The sequence below is a fragment of the Nerophis ophidion genome, linkage group LG22, assembly GCF_033978795.1.
Source record: "Nerophis ophidion isolate RoL-2023_Sa linkage group LG22, RoL_Noph_v1.0, whole genome shotgun sequence".
Classification (NCBI taxonomy): Eukaryota; Metazoa; Chordata; class Actinopteri; order Syngnathiformes; family Syngnathidae; genus Nerophis; species Nerophis ophidion.
This window is the reverse complement of record NC_084632.1, coordinates 37,903,884-37,926,771: the sequence shown is the minus strand read 5'-3', so window position 1 is coordinate 37,926,771 and position 22,888 is coordinate 37,903,884. Positions and strand designations below refer to the sequence as shown.

At 43.2% G+C, this 22,888-nt stretch overlaps 1 long non-coding RNA gene across 2 annotated transcripts in view; it reads right to left on the bottom strand.

The window, feature by feature from the left end:
• Nucleotides 1–10,775: 10,775 nt before the first annotated feature.
• The window catches only part of LOC133540350 (uncharacterized), a 145,802-nt gene continuing 133,689 nt past the window's right edge, over nucleotides 10,776–22,888 (bottom strand). For both annotated transcript variants that reach the window (XR_009803604.1, XR_009803603.1), the window contains one exon: nucleotides 10,776–12,377. This is a non-coding gene — a long non-coding RNA (uncharacterized LOC133540350). The remainder of the gene's footprint in view (nucleotides 12,378–22,888) is intronic.

Here is a 22,888-nt window from a genome sequence, read left to right as displayed (position 1 = left end):
CTCGTTTCCTCCTATGTTTCTGCTCCGATTGAATTTCTTTGTATGTCGAGTCTTTATTTTGGGTACTTACATATGGTGCCTGACTGTTGTGGCGTTTTAAGGCCATCTTTTTATGCGCCGAGTTGGTAGGTCTATCTGTTTGCTAATCGTAGCTACTAGCCGTACCCATGTATTTTCATTCTAACTTATATCTGTCAGTAGACACGTTACGGAAGGTAAAACCTACGACGGTTGGTAGGTCTATCTGTTTGCCAATAGTAGCTACTAGCCGTACCCATGTATTTTCAATGGGCGGTTAGCATCGGGTTTATCTAACTTATATCTATCTGTCAGTAGACACGTTATGGAAGGTAAAAACTACAATATAATACAAAGTAGTGTGTTGTTCTAACTTATATCTGGGAAGCAAAGACTTCCCTCTCCTCAACCACTTCCATATATACTCGTTCCCGTCCATCGCGGCTTGCAGCTTTAATTTTTTCTTGTTTTTGAACACTGACTTTTTGTTGGTCATTTATTTTGCCTATTTTAAAAAGGAGTTATTTTTTGTTCACATTTTTTGATACAAGAAAACTGTCATTTTAGAGAATGCCTGTTAAGAAATTAAATATCTTTCCATTTTTCCCATCATTTTAAATACCGTATTTCTTTGAATTTCCGCCGGTGCGCTAATTAATTTAAAACCTCTTTTCACTCTGGCGTTTACCAAAGGCATGCGGTAGATTTTGGCCTGCGCTTAAAAATTTGAGTGTGATGTAAGGATACCATCATTAAAAGCACATTTAATAAAAAAAAAACGTTATTGTCATCTTACCTTTACTTAAAAATGAAGTCCATGCGCAGCTCCTTCTGATCAAAAGCATCGATAACTTGTTTATAGAAGTCTTCCTTATCTTTCTTCAGTTTTAAAAGTCTCTCTGTCTCAATAGAGATCTTCCTTTATTACCTCCTGCTTCCATTGAAAGTCCAGTTTAGAAAACTGTTTTATTTTAGATATGTAATCCTCCATATTAAAAGTGCAAGCGAGAGGAAAAAATAAACACACACTGCTCACTCTTGCTGCTTGTTGTCACTTCTTCTGCAGCTGAGTTGTCACAAGAAGGATCACTAGCGCCCTCTACCATCAGGAGGCGGGTGTTATTTAATGACTCATATTCGACACACACAGCTACGGTATATTAATAAAACATAGCTGCTTACTGTTCTTTTTAGCATATTCAATAGCTTGGACCTTAAATCCTGCTGAATAGCTCTTAATCTTCTTCCCTTTATGAGATTTTAAATGATTGAAATCAGCCTCCTCCATTTTGAAAATGATGACGTGACGTGACGAGTTTGACCCGGTGGAAATTCTAGGCATATGCTAATTATTTTGCGAAACGAGTTTTACCCGGCGGAAATTCTAGACATGCGCTGATAAAAATAATATTTTGCGAAACGAATTTAACCCGGCAGTAATTCTAGGCAGGCGCATACTATATAATTCGGTAATTTTCCTCCACTTTTGCCGTTTGGTCGAACCTTTGTAGAGCTTTTTTTTATTCTGCCTTTACTTCACCTATGAAAGGAAGTGATTGCACATTACACTTCAGTTTAAAATCCATGCTTTTTTTAAGGTCAGCCATCGAAACAGTGATGCCGCAACAATGACGATTGTCTGCTTTGATCTATCAAAGGAGATTTTGAGGAGTCCCAATGCCACGTTCAGTCAATACTCAGTTGACCTAGTTTTTCCAAACTTTGGTGTTCCGTGCAATGTCGCACAAAGCGCTACGTCTAAAATTATTCCTTGATTGATGGAGTCATCAAGAGTGAAATTTTCCTTCAAACACCAGCTGCGGCCGTCAGTAACAATCCCAATTTATCCGCTTGACGCACGTGTATTGACGGGTGACTCGAACGTCCCGATTTCCAAGGATGTGTCCTGTTTTCAAAACAGGCTACTGTGAGAAAAAATGTCCTGGTTTCCGTTGGAGACAATTAAATATAAACAGTCGGGATCGAAAGTTTACATACACTTGTAAAGAACATCATGTCATGGCTGTCTTGAGTTTCCAGTCAATTCTACATTTCTTACCACTACCGACTTTTTACCACTTCTGACATGGGTCTGGGGTCACTGTCCTGTTGGAACACCCAACTGCGCCCAAGACCCAACTACCGGGCTGATGATTTTTAGGTTGCCCTGAAGAATTTGGGGGTAATCGTCCTTTTCCATTGTCCCATTTAAAGCAACAGTTCCATTGGCAGCAGAACAGGTCCAGATCATAATACTACCACCACCATGCTTGACTGTAGGTGTGATGTTCTTGGGATTAAAAGCCTCACCTTGTGTTAGAATAATTGTTTCTAAATTATCACAAAAAACTTTGTATTACATTGTGTTCCTGATAAGAAGACAAAAGGCTGAAACCGACCAAGAAGAACGCTCATAAAACTGGGACTACACAGGACAGATGGCAGGATCTGCCCAACATCCAGAGGAACTCTTTTTGAAGTATTTTACGAACTCTTTTAGAACTATTTTATGGGACTCTTTGAACTATTTTAAGGAACTCTTTTTAAACTATTTGACAAACTCTCTTCGAACGGTTCGGTAAACGAAGGCTACACAGTTTACGACTCACTTCCCTCAGGAAGCAGCTGTGGGAAGGAGGGGGGAGAAAGTCAAATAAAGAAGGAGGAGTACAATATTTTGGCAGAACGTGGTGCAGGACTGTACAAAGAGTACAGTGGCCATGTCTCTCCTCAGATCTGCACATATGCGGTCCTCTCCAAGGTTTCTCATAGTCATCATTGTCACTGTCACCGACGTCCCACTTGGGTGAGTTTTTCCTTGCCCTTATGTGGTATCTACCGAGGATGTCATTGTGGTTTGTGCAGCCCTTTGAGACACCTGTGGACGGGACTCTCGCTGCTGTCTTGGATCCGCTTGAACTGAACTCTCGCGGCTGTGTTGGAGCCACTATGGATTGAACTTTCACAGTATCATGTTAGACCCGCTCGACATCCATTGCTTTCGGTCCCCTATAGAGGGGGGGTTGCCCACATCTGAGGTCCTCTCCAAGGTTTCTCATAGTCAGCATTGTCACTGGCGTCCCACTGGATGTGAATTCTCTCTGCCCACTGGGTGTGAGTTTTCCTTGCCCTTTTGTGGGTTCTTCCGAGGATGTTGTAGTCGTAATGATTTGTGCAGTCCTTTGAGACATTTGTGATTTGGGGCTATATAAATAAACATTGATTGATTGATTGTGATTTTGGGCTATATAAATAAACATTGATTGATTGATGGATTGATAGATGGCAGTTTAACATAACAGATATGTGTGGACTGCAATATGACTCGAGTAAACAACACCAGCAATATAGAACATTACACACAGACTTCAAAGCCAGCAATGGCACACCCCGCCTCGCTGCAGGGCCGCAGGCCACGCCCCTCTCCACAAAGACATTAAAAGACGAGAGCTGATACAAGGACAAAATAAAAGTCTTTGCACTGTGTGCATGTGTTAAATGGGTATTTTAAATATGGGTTACACCAACATGGCACTGCCATATTTTATTATTGAAGTCACAAAGTGCATTATTTTTTTTAACAAGCTTGGAATTTGGGACATGCTCTCCCTGAGAGAGCATGAAGAGGTTGAGGTAGCGGGGGTTGTATATTGTAGCATCCTGTGCTGCAAGGGGTTCTGGGTATTTGGTCTGTTGTGTTTATGTTGTGTTACGGTGTGGATGTTCTCCCGAAATGTGTTTGTCATTCTTGTTTGGTGTGGGTTAACAGTGTGGCGCATATTTGTATCAGTGTTAAAGTTGATTATACGGCCGCCCTCAGTGTGACCTGTATGGCTGTTGACCAAGTATGCTTTGCATTCACTTGTGTGCGTGAAAAGCCGTAGATATTATGTGATTGGGCCGGCACGCAAAGGCAGTGCCTCTTTTAAGGTTTATTGGCGCTTTGTACTTCTCCCTACGTCCGTGTACACAGCGGCGTTTTAAAAAGTCATGAATTTGACTTTTTGAAACCGATACCGATAATTTCCGATATTACATTTTAAAGCATTTATCGGCCAAAAATATCGGCAGTCCGATATTATCGGACATCTCTAGCGTCAACATTTTTTCGCCAAAGTAGACGGTGACAAAAAGGGAGCAGAAAACGGGTGAAAATAATATTTTAGGAACTCACGTGACAGTTCCACCACTCCTGTCTCTGACTGCTCGCCCACAGACGTCGAATCAAAAATATCCCGGAAAATTGCCGGAGCCAGAATATATGTCCTCTGTCTTTTTAATCTTTTACGCGCAATAATAATTCAGTTCAAAAAAATGCTGACTTTGATTGCAATCCTTGAAATTGCCACAAATGCGCCAGTAATGAGACCCTTGAGAGTTGAAGCCATGGTCAGCCACCGATTGTGCAAGTTCTCCCACTTAAAATGATGACAGAGGTCTGTAATTTTCATCATAGGTACACTTCAACTGTGAGAGACAGAATGTGAAAAAAATATATATGAATTCACATTGTAGGAATTTTAAAGAATTTATTTGTAAATTATGGTGTAAAATAAGTATTTGGTCAACCATTCAAAGCTCTCACTGATGGAAGGAGGTTTTGGCTCAAAATCTCACGATACATGGCCCCATTCATTTTTTCCTTAACTTGGATCAATCGTCCTGTCCCATTAGCAGAAAAACAGCCCTAAAGCATGATGTTTCCACCCCCATGCTTCACAGTAGGTATGGTGTTCTTGGGATGCCACTCAGTATTCTTCTTCCTGCTAAGAATGTGTTGTAATAAATTGTAGTTTAAACGTACACATGAGAACACACACTGGTAAAAAAAAACGTTTATATGTTCAGTATGTGGTAATTAAAATCACACATAAGAACGGCACTTTGGTGAAAAACCATACTCCTGTTCGAGCTGCAACAAAAGCTTATGTCACCTAAGATCTATTAAAGTAGACATGAGAACACACCCAGGAGAGAAAGTGTTGAGTTGCAGTGTGTGTGGTTTCATAGCTCGGTTGGTAGAGTGGCCGTGCCAGCAACTTGAGGGTTGCAGGTTCGATTCTAGTCACTGCCGTTGTGTCCTTGGACAAGACACTTTACCCACCTGCTCCCAGTGCCACCCACACTGGTTTAAATGTAACTTAGATATTGGGTGTCACTATGTAAAGCGCTTTGAGTCACTTGAGAAAAGGGCTATATAAATATACTTCACTTCACTTCCTCCAAACACGACGAGTTGAGTTTATACCAAAAATGGATACATGGATGATACAGTCATGTGGTCGGGTGAAACCAAAATAGAACTTTTTGGTATAAACTCAATGAATACTGAGTTGCATCCCAAGAACACCATACCTACTGTGAAGCATGGGGGTGGCAGCATCATGCTTTGGGGCTGTTTTTCTGCTAAGGGGACAGGACGATTGATCCGTGTTAAGGAAAGAATGAATGGGGCCATGTATCGTGAGATTTTGAGGCAAAACCTCCTTCCATCAGTGAGAGCTTTGAATGGTTGACCAAATACTTATTTTCCACCATCATTTACAAATAAATTCTTTAAAATTCCTACAATGTGAATTCCTGGATTTTTTTTTCACATTCTGTCTCTCACAGTTGAAGTGTACCTATGAAGAAAATTACAGACCTCTGTCATCATTTTAAGTGGGAGAACTTGCACAATCGGTGGCTGACTAAATACTTTTTTGCCCCACTGTATATATATATATATATATATATATATATATATATATATATATATATATGAACCAATGCGGCCCCCAAGTCAAAAAGATTGGAACCCCAAATTAACCTTAAAAGCTGTTTACACAATCAATCAATCAATCAATGTTTACTTATATAGCCCTAAATCACTAGTGTCTCAAAGGGCTGCACAAACCACTACGACATCCTCAGTAGGCCCACATAAGGGCAAGGAAAACTCACACCAAGTGGGACATCGGTGACAATAATGACCCAGTGGGACGTCGGTGACAATGATGACTATGAGAACCTTAGAGAGGAGGAAAGCAATGGATGTCGAGCGGGTCTAACATGATACTGTGAAAGTTCAATCCATAATGGATCCAACACAGCAGCGAGAGTCCCGTTCACAGCGGAGCCAGCAGGAAACCATCCCAAGCGGAGGCGGATCAGCAGCGCAGAGATGTCCCCAGCCGATACACAGGCAAGCAGTACATGGCCACCGGATCGGACCGGACCCCCTCCACAAGGGAGAGTGGGATATAGGAGAAAAAGAAAAGAAACGGCAGATCAACTGGTCTAAAAAGGGAGTCTATTTAAAGGCTAGAGTATACAAATGAGTTTTAAGGTGAGACTTAAATGCTTCTACTGAGGTAGCATCTCGAACTGTTACCGGGAGGGCATTCCAGAGTACTGGAGCCCGAACGGAAAACGCTCTATAGCCCGCAGACTTTTTTTGGGCTCTGGGAATCACTAATAAGCCGGAGTCCTTTGAACGCAGATTTCTTGCCGGGACATATGGTACAATACAATCAGCAAGATAGGCTGGAGCTAGACCGTGTAGTATTTTATACGTAAGTAGTAAAACCTTAAAGTCACATCTTAAGTGCACAGGAAGCCAGTGCAGGTGAGCCAGTACAGGTGTAATGTGATCAAACTTTCTTGTTCTTGTCAAAAGTCTAGCAGCCGCATTTTGTACCAACTCTAATCTTTTAATGCTAGACATGGGGAGACCCGAAAATAATACGTTACAGTAGTCGAGACGAGGCGTAACAAACGCATGGATAATGATCTCAGCGTCTTTAGTGGACAGAATGGAGCGAATTTTAGCGATATTACAAGGACTATCCAAACATTTTAAACTATTTTCAATAGCAGACAATAATATTGATAGACTCCAACTTCGTACAATTTACAGCTGCTATGATATAATAACATAACATAACATAACATTTACGAGCTGGGTCGGATGTCACAACAAGAGAGGATAGGATTCCCACAAGTTAATTTGCGTGTAAACATCTTTTTTTTTTTACGCTTTCTAAAGCTGGCTTAACACACGTCGACTATTCAATTGGAAAACAAATCCCTCTCGCACGCGTACACTTCGATCGGTCAATCACAGGAGCAAGTCCTCCTGGCGGAGCTTTTAATGTCCTTAACAACATCAATCCACAGGAGAAGAAGAGACAGTGAGAAGGATGTCCTGCTCAGGAGTCTGCAGATGATCCCCTCTTGTCTTCCACAGTGTGGCGCTTTTAAAAGAGTCATATCATGATTTTGTCTCTACATTTAAAACACTTCTTTGTGGTCTACATAAACATTTAATGGTTCGTTGCTTAAACATTTGCACAGATTATGATTTAGAGACCATCTCCAAGCTGCTTGCTCACTGTCTCTTCAGGATGCAATTGTTGATGACTGAAGTGCTGATGTCAACCAAAGCTCCTCATCCCACCCCCCGGATTGTAAATAATGTAAATTATTCAGTGTATATACTCTGGTGATTACTGCGATGAGGTGGCGACTTGTCCAGGGTGTACGCCGCCTTCCGCCAGATTGTAGCTGAGATAGGCACCAGCGCCCCCAGCAACCCCCAAGGGAAATAAGCGGTGGAATGGATGGATGGATGGATACTGACGGAGATAGATATCTACATATATCATTATTTAAAAGTCATTTATTTTTAAACTCAATTAGCTAGTGTTCCATCTTGTACTTTTTTATCTTTTCCCTATCTCATGACCGATGGTACACTTATTTAAAAAAAAAAAAAATATCCATCCATCCATCCATTTTCTACCGCTTATTCCCTTTCGGGGTCGCGGGGGGTGCTGGCGCCTATCTCAGCTACAATCGGGCGGAAGGCAGTGTACACCCTGGACAAGTCACCACCTCATCGCAGGGCCAACACAGATAGACAGACAACATTCACACTCACATTCAAACACTAGGGGCCAATTTAGTGTTGCCAATCAACCTATCCCCAGGTGCATGTCTTTGGAAGTGGGAGGAACACGGAGTACCCGGAGGGAACCCACGCACTCACGGGGAGAACATGCAAACTCCACACAGAAAGATCCCGAGCCTGGATTTGAACCCAGGACTGCAGGACCTTCGTATTGTGAGGCAAACGCACTAACCCCTCTGCCACCGTGAAGCCCATATATATATATATATATATATATATATATATATATATATTTATTTTTTATTAAATCAACATAAAAAACACAATATACACTTACAATTAGTGCACCAACACCAAAAACCTCCCTTTTTCATGACAAAGAAAAAAATAAAATAAAATTCACTAGATCCACTATGGACTGGACTCTCAATATTATGTTAGATCCACTATGGACTGGACTCTCAATATTATGTTAGATCCACTATGGACTGGACTCTCAATATTATGTTAAATCCACTATGGACTGGACTCTCAATATTATGTTAGATCCACTATGGACTGGACTCTCAATATTATGTTAGATCCACTATGGACTGGACTCTCAATATTATGTTAGATCCACTATGGACTGGACTCTCAATATTATGTTAGATCCACTCAACGTCCACGGCACCGGTCGCCCGGGGCGTCCCCACATCTGCGGTCCTCTCCAAGATTTCTCATTGTCCCATTGGGTTGAGTTTTTCCTTGCCCTGATGTGCGAATTAAGCCGAGGATGTCGTTGTGCCTTGTGCAGCCCTTTGAGACGGTTGCAATTTATGGTTGTATAAATAATCATTGATTGATGAAGGCAAGATTGTTTTATAAACATCTCCGCCATGCATCCGGGATTTGATTACAGACTTGTGCGGATACCAAACACCCAAAACCAGACACCAATAGGTAGGAAAAGTTGGTTTTGCATAGCAGGTCCAATTTAAAACATTGCCAGTTGGAGGTCTGTGAGCAGGGGTTGCTTTGGGCTAAATTGGGCCCTGAAGCAGAATTCTATTTGGAACCGCTGAAGCGGTTCTCTCCCCACTGATAAGTCAAGGTATGTTTGTTTGTTCATGACTTTAGTTTTGAAAAGACTTAGCTCATCAGAGGCAGCTGCAACCGGGAAAACGACTACAATCGGCAGATTGCAAAAGATGTTCATGGACAGCCAAAATCTCTCCAGAGTAGTTGTTCGCCACCATGGTTCTACGAGCTTCGTGATTTCCCGAGCCATCTCTGCACCGTCAATAGACTCGGCCCATCGGCACATTTCGCCTCTGATTGGTTGGATGCTGCTTGCTGTCAATCACTGTGGCAACGCAGGTTGGGTTGGATTATCGGCCTCTTTTTTTTTTTTTTTTTCTCTTTCCTGCCTCGGGCTGACTTGGTGATCCGCGCGCGCCCCCCCGGCAACGATGCACATCATTTGCGAAGTTGCAAACAATGAGTCCCCTTGCGGAAAAATTGAGGTCCGCGTGGATCGTAGGGACTCGAATTCTGCCCGGCCTGTGTGTGAAAACATGCCAATGTTGGCACTTTCCACATGCTGAATGTAAATATAACTGGAATACAGTGATTTGCAAATCATTTTCAACCCATATTCAGTTGAATGCACCACAAAGACAACATATTTGATGTTCAAACACATTTTTTTTGCAAGTAATAATTAACTTAGAATTTCATGGCTGCAACATGTGCCAAAGTAGTTGGGAAAGGGCATGTTCACCACTGTGTTACATCACCTTTTCTTCTAACAACACTCAATAAACGTTTGGGAACTGACAAAACTAATTGTTGAAGCTTTGAAAGTGGAATTCTTTCCCATTCTTGTTTTATGTAGAGATTCAGTCGTTCAACAGTCCGGGGTCTCCGCTGTCGTATTTTACACTTCATAATGGGCCACACATTTTCCATGGGAGACAGGACTAAACTGGAGGCGGTCTAGGAAAGTACCCACACTCTTTTTTTACAAAGCCACGCAGTTGTAACACGTGCTGAATGTGGCTTGGCATTGTCTTGCTGAAATAAGCAGGGGCGTCCATGAAAAAGACGGCGCTTAGATGGCAGCATATGTTGTTCCAAAACCTGTTTGTACCTTTCAGCATTAATGGTGCCTTCACAGATGTGTAAGTTACCCTTGCTTTGGGCACTAATGCACCCCCATACCATCACACATGCTGGCTTTTGAACTTTGCGTCCATAACAGTCTGGAATGTTCGCTTCCCCTTTGGTCCGGATGACACGATGTCGAATATTTCCAAAAACAATTTGAAATGTGGACTCTTCAGACCACAGAACACTTTTCCACTTTGCATCAGTCCATCTTAGATCATCTCGGGCCCAGAGAAGCTGGCGGCGTTTCTGGATGTTGTTGATAAATGGCTTTCGCTTTGCATTGTACAGCTTTAACTTGCACTTACAGATGTGGCGACAAACTGTATTTAGTGACAGTGGTTTTCTGAAGTGTTTCTGAGCCCATGTGGTGATATCCTTTAGAGATTGATGTCGGTTTTTGATACAGTGCCGTCTGAGGGATGGAAAGTCAGTCTAGTGTGGGAATGTAAGTGTGAATGTTGTCTGTCTAACTGTGTTGGCCCTGTGATGAGGTGGGGACTAGTCCTGGGTGTACCCCGCCTTCCGCCCGATTGTAGCTGAGATAGGCTATAGCGACCCTGAAGGGAATAAGCGGTAGAAAAGGGATGGATGGATGTCTGCTACTGCTCTCTGCAGCACACATCGGTTAATTACAGTTGACTACACAATGTCACCATCGCTACAGTATATTCTTTTGTAACCTGTTCTGAATTTGATAGTCCGCAATTACAGAATGTTTAACAGACAGAATATGACATTTTATTAGTAAATAGAGAAAGTTAAAGCATTGTCAAGTAGCGATATGAATGCATTAATTTACATACCATAAGCACATATTTGGGTAGAAAAAATATGACATACATTACCAAACATCTTTGACAATCAAAGCACGATTGTAGAAATTCACAGTGTGTTAATAAAGTGTGAAACTGGCATATAAACGTAATGTTGCTCCACTTAATGCAAGGGCTTCTAAATCAGGAATACAAATTCTGTAATTTGCATGCAGTAAATGTATTTGTTCTGTCAAAATAGAGTTAGGTAAACGCAGTACTTATCAAATTATTATTAGTAATAATTCTGGTGACAGAGTATGTACAAAAATATATAAAAATTTGGGCTTTTAAACGATTAAAATATTTAATCGCGCATAATCGTAGTTTGTCCATAGTTACTCAGAATTAATCTCGATAATCACAGATAAATATACTTTTTCACCATTAATAGGTGTCCCTGAAACGGATCATGACTATAACATTATTTTGCTATTATTACTAGTAAATTATTTCCAGGTTTTTGCGGTCCTTATAAAATGATGTGGCAAGCCAGGTCTCGAGTTTGACACCTGTGATTTAATACAATAAAATACCAGCTATTTGTTCAAATCAAGCATACGTGGCTGACCCTGCAGTATTATAAAGTTGAATATCGGCGTAAGAACAAAAACAAAGTAATTGCAATTTAACCCAGGATGTGTTGTCATTAATCATGATTACATTTTCCTTAGGCAGCCCTAATTTTGGAACTTCTAAATGATGCAGGCCCTTGAATCAGTAAGTGCAGGGACTTTTTTTTTTTCTTCTGCAATGTCAGATGTATTTATTTGACCTTTTCTGCGGTGCATTGTATTTTACACGCAGTATATTTCAAGATACCGGAGTTCATATAATGGAGACATTTAATTATAAAGAGCCATCAGGAGGAAAATGATTAAAAACGGTTACCAGGGAGCAAAGACAGGGGAATTAACTAAAGTCTTTAATTACACTTTGTAGTTATTAATCAAAGTGAGGGATGAGGTTCATTTCCCGCTCATCTCAATCTTCATCATGGATGGCGAAGAATAATTCTGCTATACAGATTCACGAGTAAAAGCACGTTTATGCGCTTGGGTTGTCCGCTGCTGTCTGGACTAGGTCAGTGTTCTTCAAAGACCCGCAGATATATTATAAATTGTCTTAAATTCACCATAGCATTGTTAGATAATTTTTGTTTTCACAGGGAATAAAAAAAAACATTGATATATGATGTCCAGAGGCATCGGCGCCGATCCTCTGGGTGCTTCGGGGCCCGAACACCCACGGACAATGCCGAGGACCCACGTGGGATTGATGGTATTGTTCAATCTTTAAAATATTTCTTCCAAATCTGGTAGTTGTTAACTTTGTGGTGAGTTTGGTCCGTTTTACATATTAACACATTCACAATTCATCTATCAGCAATCAGCGCACCTGGCCATGATGATAGGGGACTGTATAGAGGACCAGTGGACCCGAGGATCCAGGCGGGAGCTTGGGTTGTCCCCTGCTGTCTGTACTAGGTCAGTGCTCTTCAAAACCTGCAGATATATCAAACATTGTCTTAGATTCACCACAGCATTGTTGGATAGTTTTTAAAAGCAACAGGGTTTTCAGGTGGAATAAAAAAACATTGATATATGATGTCCAAAGAAATCGGCGCCGATCTTGCGGGTGCTTGGGCCCCAAACACCCACGGACATTGCCAAGGACCCACGAGGGATTAATGGTATTGTTCAATCTTTAAAACATTTTTTCCAAATCTCGTAGTTGTTAACTTTATGGCGAGTTTGGTCCGTTTTACATAATAACAAATTCACAATTCAGCGATCAGCAATCAGCGCACCTGGTCCAGATGAGAGGGGGCTGTATAAAGGACCAGTGGACCCGAGGATCCAGGCGGGAGCTTGGGTTGATCGCTGCTGTCTGTACTAGGTCAGTGCTCTGTACAATGTCTGCTGTCAATGGGATGCCGATCTCGTTAGTCCCGTTTAGATGAAGAACGACTCCTAATCCTTGCCAGGACAGTGTCTAAATAGGCTGTCAAAGTGTACCAACTTGTCGGAATACGTCATTCTTCTCCTTACTCAAACACAGTTACTACCAACACTGATGGGTTAGTGGCCAAGATCTTCAGCTCTCATTGGATCGGTTCGCGGCCGAGTGTGAAGTGACTGGGGTGAGAATCAGCACCTCTAAGTCCGAGTCCATGGTTCGAGTCTCCTCTCTGGGTCAGGGAGGAGATCTTGCCCCAAGTGGAGGAGTTTAAGCACCTCTTGTTTACGAGTGAGGGAAGAGTAGATCGTGAGATCTTCAGTAATGCAGACCCTGTATCGATCCCTTGTGGTGAAAAAGGAGCTGAGCCGGAAGGCAAAGCTCTCAATTTACCGATTGATCTACGTTCCCATCCTCACCTATGGATAAGATCACGGGTACAAGCGGCTGAAATGAGTTTCCTCCGCCAGGTGGCGGGTCTCTCCCTTAGAGATAGGGTGAGAAGCTCTGCTATCCCGGAGGAGCTCAAAATGAAGCCGCTGCTCCTCCACATCGGGAGGAGCCAGAGGAAGTGGTTCGGGCATCTGGTCAGGATGCCATCCAGGACACGTTGGGAAGACCCAGGACACGTTGGGAAGACTATGTCACCCGGCTGGCCTGGGAACGCCTCGGGATTGATGAAGTCACTGGGGAGAGGGAAGTCTGGGCTTCCCTGCTTAGGCTGCTGCCCCCGCGACCCGACCTTGGATAAGCGGAAGAAGATGGATGGATGGACTGACAGGGCGTTTTATTCTGAAAATAAATTGTAATTTTTATTTTTTTGTCAATTCATATTTAACTGATCCCTTTATTGAGGACACAATAGCAACAAATTCAAATTGTTGGGTGTTTTTTTCCCATAAAGTTAAAGTCTGACCATTTAATCAATAGCGGGAATTAACAATGGCGCTCTCTTCCAGTTCCTGTTAAGGATGTTGGCGCCGTACGTACGAGACTTACACATCCTATTATCCCGCACCAACAGGAAGTCTCCCTAATTTGTTCTCAAACTTTCAAGCAGCAGCTCTCTAATGATGGCGTCTCAATGGGTCGTCTCATTACTCAACATCTCATCACTCCTGTTTAATTACCAAGGCTTTGACATTTGAGTGTGTCATGACTACGTATAGCAGCCACTTTTGCAGCTTCCCTTAACCGGTAAACAATTTCGACTGCATCAGCTTTGACAATATATACAAACCCCGTTTACATATGAGTTGGGCAATTGTGTTAGATGTAAAATATAAACAGAAAACAATGAATTGCAAATCATTTTCAACCCATATTCAGTTGAATATGCTACAAAGACAACATACTTGATGTTCAAACTAATAAAAAAAAATGTGTTTGCAAATAATCATCAACTTTAGAATTTATTGCCAGCAAAAGGTGACAAAGAAGTTGGGGAACGTGGCAAAAAATACTGATAAAGTCGAGGAATGCTCATCAAACACTTATTTGGAACATCCCGCAGGTGTGCAGGCTAATTGGGAACAGGTGGGTGCCATGATTGGGTATAAAAACAGCTTCCGTGGAAAGCTAAGTAATTCACAAACAAGGATGGGGCGAGGGTCACCACTTTGTAAGCAAATTGTCGAACAGTTTTAGAACAACATTTCTCAACGAGCTATTGGAAGGAATTTAGGGATTTTGCCATCTACGGTCCGTAAAATCATCAAAAGGTTCAGAGAATCTGGAGAAAACACTGCACATAAGCGATGATATTACGGTACGTTGATCCCTCAGGCGGTACTGCATCAAAAACTGACATCAGTGTGTAAAGGATATCACCACATGGGCTCAGGAACACTTCAGAAAATCACTGTCAGTAACTACAGTTGGTCGCTACATCTGTAAGTGCAAGTTAAAACTCTACTATGCAAAGCAAGAGCCATTTATCAACAACACCCAGGACCACCGCCGGCTTCGCTGGGCCCGAGCTCATCTAAAATGGACTGATGCAAAGTGGAAACGTGTTTTGTGGTCCACAACGTGTTTTGTGGTCTGTTTTGTGGTCCACATTTCAAATTATATCTGGAAACGGTGGACGTGGTGTCCTCCGGAACAAAGAGGAAAATAACCATCCGGATTGTTATAGGCCCAAAGTTCAAAAGCCAGCATCTGTGATGGTATGGGGGTGTATTAGTGCCCAAGGCATGGGTAACTTACACATCTGTGAAGGCACCATTAATGCTGAACGGTCAAGACAGGTTTTGGAGCAACATATGTTGTCATCCAAGCAACTTTATCATGGACGCCCCTGCTTATTTCAGTAAAACAATGCCAAGCCGTGTGTTACAACAGTGTCGCTTCGTAGGAAAAGAGTGCGGGTACTTTCCTGTAAATCCTTTTCAACCCATATTCAATTGAATGCACTACAAAGACAAAATATTTGATGTTCAAACTCATAAACTTTATTTTTTTTTGAAAAAAATAATTAACTTAGAATTTCATGGCTGCAACACGTGCCAAAGTAGTTGGGAAAGGGCATGTTCACCACTGTGTTACATCACCTTTTCTTTTAACAACACTCAATAAACGTTTGGGAACTGAGGAAACTAATTGTTGAAGCTTTGAAAGTGGAATTCTTTCCCATTCTTGTTTTATGTAGAGCTTCAGTCGTTCAACAGTCCGGGGTCTCCGCTGTCGTATTTTACGCTTCATAATGCGGCACACATTTTCGATGGGAGACAGGTCTGGACTGCAGGCGGGCCAGGAAAGTACCCACACTCTTTTTCTACAAAGCCAGGCTGTTGTAACACGTGCTGAATGTGGCTTGGCATTGTCTTGCAGAAATAAGCAGGGGCGTCCATGAAAAAGACGGTGCTTGGATGGCAGCATTTGTTGTTCCAAAACCTGTATGTACCTTTCAGTATTAATGGTGCCTTCACAGATGTGTAAGTTACCCATGCCTTGGGCATTAATCACAGATGCTGGCTTTTCAACATATCATCTACAACAGTCTGAATGTTTCGCTTCCCCTTTGGTCGGGATGACACGATGTCGAATATTTCCAAAAACAATTTGAAATGCGGACTCGTCATACCACAGAACACTTTTCCACTTTGCATCAGTCCATCTTAGATGATCTCGGGGCCAGAGAAGCCGGCGGCGTTTCTGGATGTTGTTGATAAATGGCTTTCACTTTGCATAGTAGAGCTTTAACTTGCACTTACAGATGTAGCGACAAACTGTATTTAGTGACAGTGGTTTTCTGAAGTGTTCCTGAGCCCATGTGGTGATATTCTTTAAGAGACTGATGTCTCTTAAAGGGATCGAATGTCGCGGTCATTAAATGTTGGTTTACGGCCATGCCGCTTACGTGGAGTGATTTCTCCAGATTCTCTGAACCTTCTGATTATATTATGGATTGTAGATGTTGAAATCCCTAAATTTCCCGCATTTGCACTTTGAGAAACGTTGTTCTTAAACTGTTTGACTGTTTGCTCACGCAGTTGTGGACAAAGGGGTGTACCTCGCCCCATCCTTTCTTGTGAAAGACTGAGCATTTTTTTGGGAAGCTGTTTTTATACCCAATCATGGCACCCACCTGTTCCCAATTAGCCTGCACACCTGTGGGATGTTCCAAATAAGTGTTTGATGAGCATTCCTCAACTTTATCAGTATTTATTGACACCTTTCCCAACTTTTTTGTCACGTGTCGCCGGCATCAAATTCTAAAGTTAATGATTATTTGCAAAAAAAAAAAATGTTTATCAGTTTGAACATCAAATATGTTGTCTTTGTAGCATATTCAACTCAATACGGGTTGAAAAGGATTTTGCCACTCGTGGTATTCGTTAAGAGCGTGCAGCCTGTTGATTTTTATTTTCAACACTTCTTTAGATTTCATAAAAGGCAAACTACATTTAAAAAAAAACGGACGTTTTTCTGGCCAGTCTTACTGAACCTCAGAGTGACTAAATAAGATGCATTGCAGAGGGGTGGGGGGGGGGGGGGGGGGATAGACAGAACAACAACACACTTTGGAGATTGTTCTTTTTTAGTTCTCCACAGCATGTCACTTTTACTTTGTGCTGTTTTGCCTTAAGTCTAATTGAGACTCAAAATTGGGGGAAGAGATTGAATTGCAGATTGAATTGCATCCCAAGGTCCTTTGAGCTGGGAGGAGACACTTGAAATAAAGGAGCCACCTGTGGGCATCGTAGTATTCTTGTCCTCCCAAAGCCAAATGATACAATCTTGTTTGGATTTGGTTTACGATATTGGCTGCTCCGAAAAACTTTACCCACTGTCAATATGCTTACTTGCTTTGGACAATAGTATCACTCTACACTATGCACTTATTACCACTACGGTTCTAGATTCCGCACATATGTGCTATGTGTTCATGTTTTCATGTGTTCTGAACATGACGTTTAACGTGGAGGTTCCTCTATGGCAGGGGTGCCCACACTTTTTCTGCAGGCGAGCTACTTTTCAATTGACCAACTCGAGGAGATCTACCTCATTTATATATATCATTTATATTTATTTATTTATGAAAGAGACATTTTTGTAAACAAGTTAAATGTGTTTGATCAATCAATGTTTATTTATATAGCCCCAAATCACAAATGTCTCAAAGGACTGCACAAATCATTACGACTACAACATCCTCGGAAGAACCCACAAAAGGGCAAGGAAAACTCACACCCAGTGGGCAGGGAGAATTCACATCCTGTGGGACGCCAGTGACAATGCTGACTATGAGAAACCTTGGAGAGGACCTCAGATGTGGGCAACCCCCCCCCCCCTCTAGGGGACCGAAAGCAATGGATGTCGAGCGGGTCTAACATGATACTGTGAAAGTTCAATCCATAGTGGCTCCAAGACAGCAGCGAGAGTCCCGTCCACAGGAAACCATCACAAGCGGATCAGCAGCGTAGAGATGTCCCCAACCGATAAAGGCGAGCGGTCCATCCTGGGTCCCGACGAGCGGTCCATCCTGGGTCTCGACTCTGGACAGTCAGTACTTCATCCATGGTCATCGGACCGGACCCCCTCCACAAGGGAGGGGGGGACATAGGAGAAAGAAAAGAAGCGGCAGATCAACTGGTCTAAAAAGGAGGTATACTCAAAGGCTAGAGTATACAGATGAGTTTTAAGATGAGACTTAAATGCTTCTACTGAGGTAGCATCTCGAACTGTTACCGGGAGGGCATTCCAGAGTACTGGAGCCCGAACGGAAAACGCTCTATAGCCCGCAGACTTTTTTTGAGCTCTAGGAATCACTAATGATAATACAAGCATGTGTAACACATATAGATGTCTTTCTTTCACAAAGACAAGAATATAAGTTGGTGTATTACCTGATTCTGATGACTTGCATTGATTGGAATCAGACAGTAATGATGATAACGCCCACATTTTCAAATGGAGGGGAAAAAAAGTTGTCCTTTCTGTACAATACCACATGAAAGTGGTTGGTTTTTGGCATCTAATTCATCCAGCTTCCGTACACTTTACAAGAAAAACACTGGCGGCAAATTCCGTAGCTTGCTTGATTGACATTCACGGCACCCGAGGGTCTTGTGAGATGACGCTGGCTGCTGCCAGTTCATTATTATGAAAAAATGACAGAGAGGAAGGCGAGAAACACTTTTTATTTCAACAGACTTTCGCGCCGTCCCTTCCGTCAAAACTCTAAAGGCCGACTGCACATTTCCTATCTTCACAATAAAAGCCCTGCTTCATGCTGCCTGCGCTAACAAAATAAGAGTCTCGGAAAGCTGGCGTGCACAAGTGATGTGCACGCCAGCTTTCTGAGGGATCGCTTGTGCACGCCAGTTTTCCGAGACTCTGTATTTAGTTAGCGCAGGCAGCATGAAGCAGGGCTTTTATTGTGAAGATAGGAAATGTGCAGTCGGCCTTTAGAGTTTTGACGGAAGGTACGGCGCGAGAGTCTGTTGAAATAAAAAGTGTTTCTCGCCTTCCTCTCGGTCATATTTTCATAATAATGATCTTGCAGCAGCCAGCGTCATCTCACAAGACCCTCCGGTACCGTGAATGTCATTTAAGTGACGTCTTGGTGAAGATTGATGATCACTAATTTTTAGGTTTATTTTTTTTTTAAAGCCTGGCTGGAGATCGACTGACACACCCCCCACGGTCGACTGGTAGCTCGCGATCGACGTAATGGTCACCCCTGAACTATGGGGTCTCGGGGCACTAGGAGGTTAACCCCTTCAGTACTGTTACCCCAGGTGGCCCTTTGCAAAGACCTAGTACCTGACTGCCCCCTAGCCAGGGATACGGTGAAGACCTCAAGGACGGAAGACGATAGATGTAAGAACTAACACAATGGCTGCGATGGTGGAAGAACCCCACATCCCAAGGGTTTAGTTATTTGGAAATAACGACCCAAGACCTCAACGATGGAACAGGCAGGGGATGATTGCAAACCCTATGGAGCATCACAACGGCTCGGATGGTCGGATGCAGGGTGTAGCAGACAAGGGTCCCAGGTCCTCTTGGAATCCATGCCACTGGACCCTGACCAGGATCGTGTAATGACCGTCCGTGCACCAGTCTCCCCACGTCAAACAAAAACACACACAGGAATCCTTAATAAAGGGATTCCCGCCTACCAGGTGTAGTCACTAAATAAAGGCATTAACTAAAAAAAAAAAACATTTTTCAAGCCTTAAATCCATTCATCCATCCATCTTCTTCCGCTTATCCGAGGTTGGGTTGCAGGGGCATCAATCTAAGCAGGTAAGCCCAGACTTACCTCTCCCCAGCCATTTCGTATACCTCTTCTCAGGGGATCCGGAGGCGTTCCCTGCCCAGCCAGGAGACATAGTCTTCCCAACGTGTCCTGGGTCTTACCCGTGGCCGCCTACCAGGTTGGACGTGCCCTAAAAACCTCTCTAGGGAGGCGTTCGGGTAGCATCCTGACCAGATGCCCGAACCACCTCATCTGGCTCTTCTCGATGTGGAGGAGCAACGGCTTTACTTTGAGCTCCTCCCAGATGGCAGAGCTTCTCACCCTATCTCTAAGGGATAGCCTTAGAGAGGAAACTCATTTCAGCCGCTTGTACCCGTGATCTTGTCCTTTCGGTCAAAACCCAAAGCTCATGACCATAGGTGAGGATGGGAACGTAGAACGACCGGTAAATTGAGAGCTTTGCCTTCTGGCTCAGCTCCTTCTTCACCACAACGGATCGCTAAAATTCGCTCCATTTTGTCCAATAAAGACGCCGAGATCATTATCCATGCGTTTGTTACGTCTCGTCTTGATTACTGTAACGTATTATTTTCGTGTCTCCCCATGTCTAGCATTAAAAGATTACAGTTGGTACAAAATGCGGCTGCTAGACTTTTGACAAGAACAAGAAAGTTTGATCACATTACACCAGCACTGGCTTCCTGTGCACTTAAGATGTGACTTTAAGGTTTTACTACTTACGTATAAAATACTACACGGTCTAGCTCCAGCCTATCTTGCCGATTGTATTGTACCATATGTCCCGGCAAGAAATCTGCGTTCAAAAGACTCCGGCTTATTAGTGATTCCAAGAGCCCAAAAAAAGTCTGCGGGCTATAGAGCGTTTTCCGTTCGGGCTCCAGTACTCTGGAATGCCCTCCCGGTAACAGTTCGAGATGCTACCTCAGTAGAAGCATTTAAAACTCATCTGTATACTCTAGCCTTTAAATAGACCTCCTTTTTAGACCAGTTGATCTGCCGCTTCTTTTCTTTCTCCTATGTCCCCCCCTCCCTTGTGGAGGGGGTCCGGTCCGATGACCATGGATGAAGTACTGGCTGTCCAAAGTCGAGACCCAGGATGGACCGCTCGTCGGGACCCAGGATGGACCGCTCGCCTGTGTATCGGTTGGGGACATCTCTACGCTGCTGATCCGCCTCCGCTTGAGATGGTCTCCTGTGGACGGGACTCTCGCTGCTGTCTTGGATCCGCTTGAACTGAACTCTCGCGGCTGTGTTGGAGCCACTATGGATTGAACGTTCACAGTATCATGTTAGACCCGCTCGACATCCATTGCTTTCGGTCCCCTAGAGGGGGGGGGTTGCCCACATCTGAGGTCCTCTCCAAGGTTTCTCAGAGTCAGCATTGTCACTGGCGTCCCACTGGATGTGAATTCTCCCTGCCCACTGGGTGTGAGTTTTCCTTGCCCTTTTGTGGGTTCTTCCGAGGATGTTGTAGTCGTAATGATTTGTGCAGTCCTTTGAGACATTTGTGATTTGGGGCTATATAAATAAACATTGATTGATTGATCGATACAGCGTCCACATTACTGAAGACGCCGACCTCACAATCCACTCTTCCCTCACTCACGGACAAGACTCCGAGGTACTTGAACTCCTCCACTTGGGGGGAGATCTCCTCCCCAACCCGTAGATGGCACTCCACCCTTAAATGTACATAGGAAATTCTTATTTTACCTTGACGAGGAATACATATTTATATTTGCGTCTGTTATTGCGGCCAGAACGAACAGGACCAGAGTCACACATCCGATTGATTTGCAGTCAAGCCTCTAACAAGTGAGGATTTATTTCGTTCAGGCTGGACAACTCTGAGTCTTTAGAAACTCGGAAGGGGCTCTTAAGAGACATTAAGTGCTTAAACAAAGCCATAGCTTGACCCGACTATCATTTTGTTAGCTACACTGTATCGCTAGTGGCTTTTGGTAAGCAAATTCACCAAGAGTCCGTTGAAAGTACCCAACTCTAGCAACAATGTGGCCCATTTAGGTGTCTGAGCAACCCTATTTTGTCTGGAGGTTGTCAGTCTTAATGTAAAGCGGAATGAAGGGTGGGGGCGGGGGGCGTGGCCTGCGGCGAAGCGGGGCGTTTTTAGGACCGGCTTCGAGATCAGCGGCAGGTTCGTGGATGACACAGCTGTGAGTGTTTGTCTGATCACCTGTCGCTCTGTTAAAGGCAACAGTCGGGAAGGAGAGGGAAGAGTCGTTGACGGCGGTTGGAGAGCAAGACGTACTGATGATGAAGAAAAAACAATTATTGAGAAAATTTTGGAGAGCAAGACGTACTGATGACGAAGAAAAAACAATTATTGAGAAAATTTTGGAGAGCAAGACGTACTGATGACGAAGAAAAAACAATTATTGAAAAAATTAATTGCTGTTCAGAACCAGGGCAGCACGGTGGGACAGGGGTGAGTGCAGGGGTGTCAAACTCAAATACAGAGTGGGCCAACATTTAAAACTGAACAAAGCCGCGGGCCAAAGTGGAACAAATTACCCTTTTAATAGGGACCCAAACAAGTTTTGCAATGAATATTGAACAAGCAAGGCTTGAATAGGGCAGCACGGTGGGACAGGGGTTAGTGCATCTGCCTCACAATACGAAGGTCCTGAGTAATCCTGGGTTCAATCCCGGACTGGGGATCTTTCTGTGTGAAGTTTGCATGTTCTCCCCGGGACTGCGTGGGTTCCCTCCGGGTTTTTGGGCTTCCTCCCATGGAACAGGCAGAGCTTATATAACGTAATAGTGCAAAATCCATCCATCCATCCATTTTCTACCGCTTTCTCCCTTACGGGGTCACGGGGGGCGCTGGAATCAACTTTCCAAAAACATCAGTGGTGTATTAAATAAAATGTAATCAAAAAAATTAATGCCTCTTTTCTATTTGAAGCCTTCTGAGGTAAATATCAACATTACCTTTTTCCACAGGCTAATACATTCAAAAATGAAATAAAAATTAGGTGGGCGGGATTTGGTAGTAGCGGGAGTTGATATTGTAGCGTTCCGTTAGAGTTAGTGCTACAAAGGATTCTGGGTATTTGTTCTGTTGTCTTTATGTTGTGTTGCGGTGCGGGTGCTCTCCCGAAATGTGTTTTGTCATTCTTGTTTGGTGTGGGTTCACAGTGTTGCGCATATTTGTAAAGTTTTTTACATGGCCACCCTCAGTGTGACCTGTATAGCTGTTGACCAAGTATGTGTTTGTGAAAGCCGCATATATTATGTGACTTGGCCAGCACGCTGTTTATATGAAGGAAAAGAGGATGTGACGTCATGTTGTAGAGGACGCTAAAT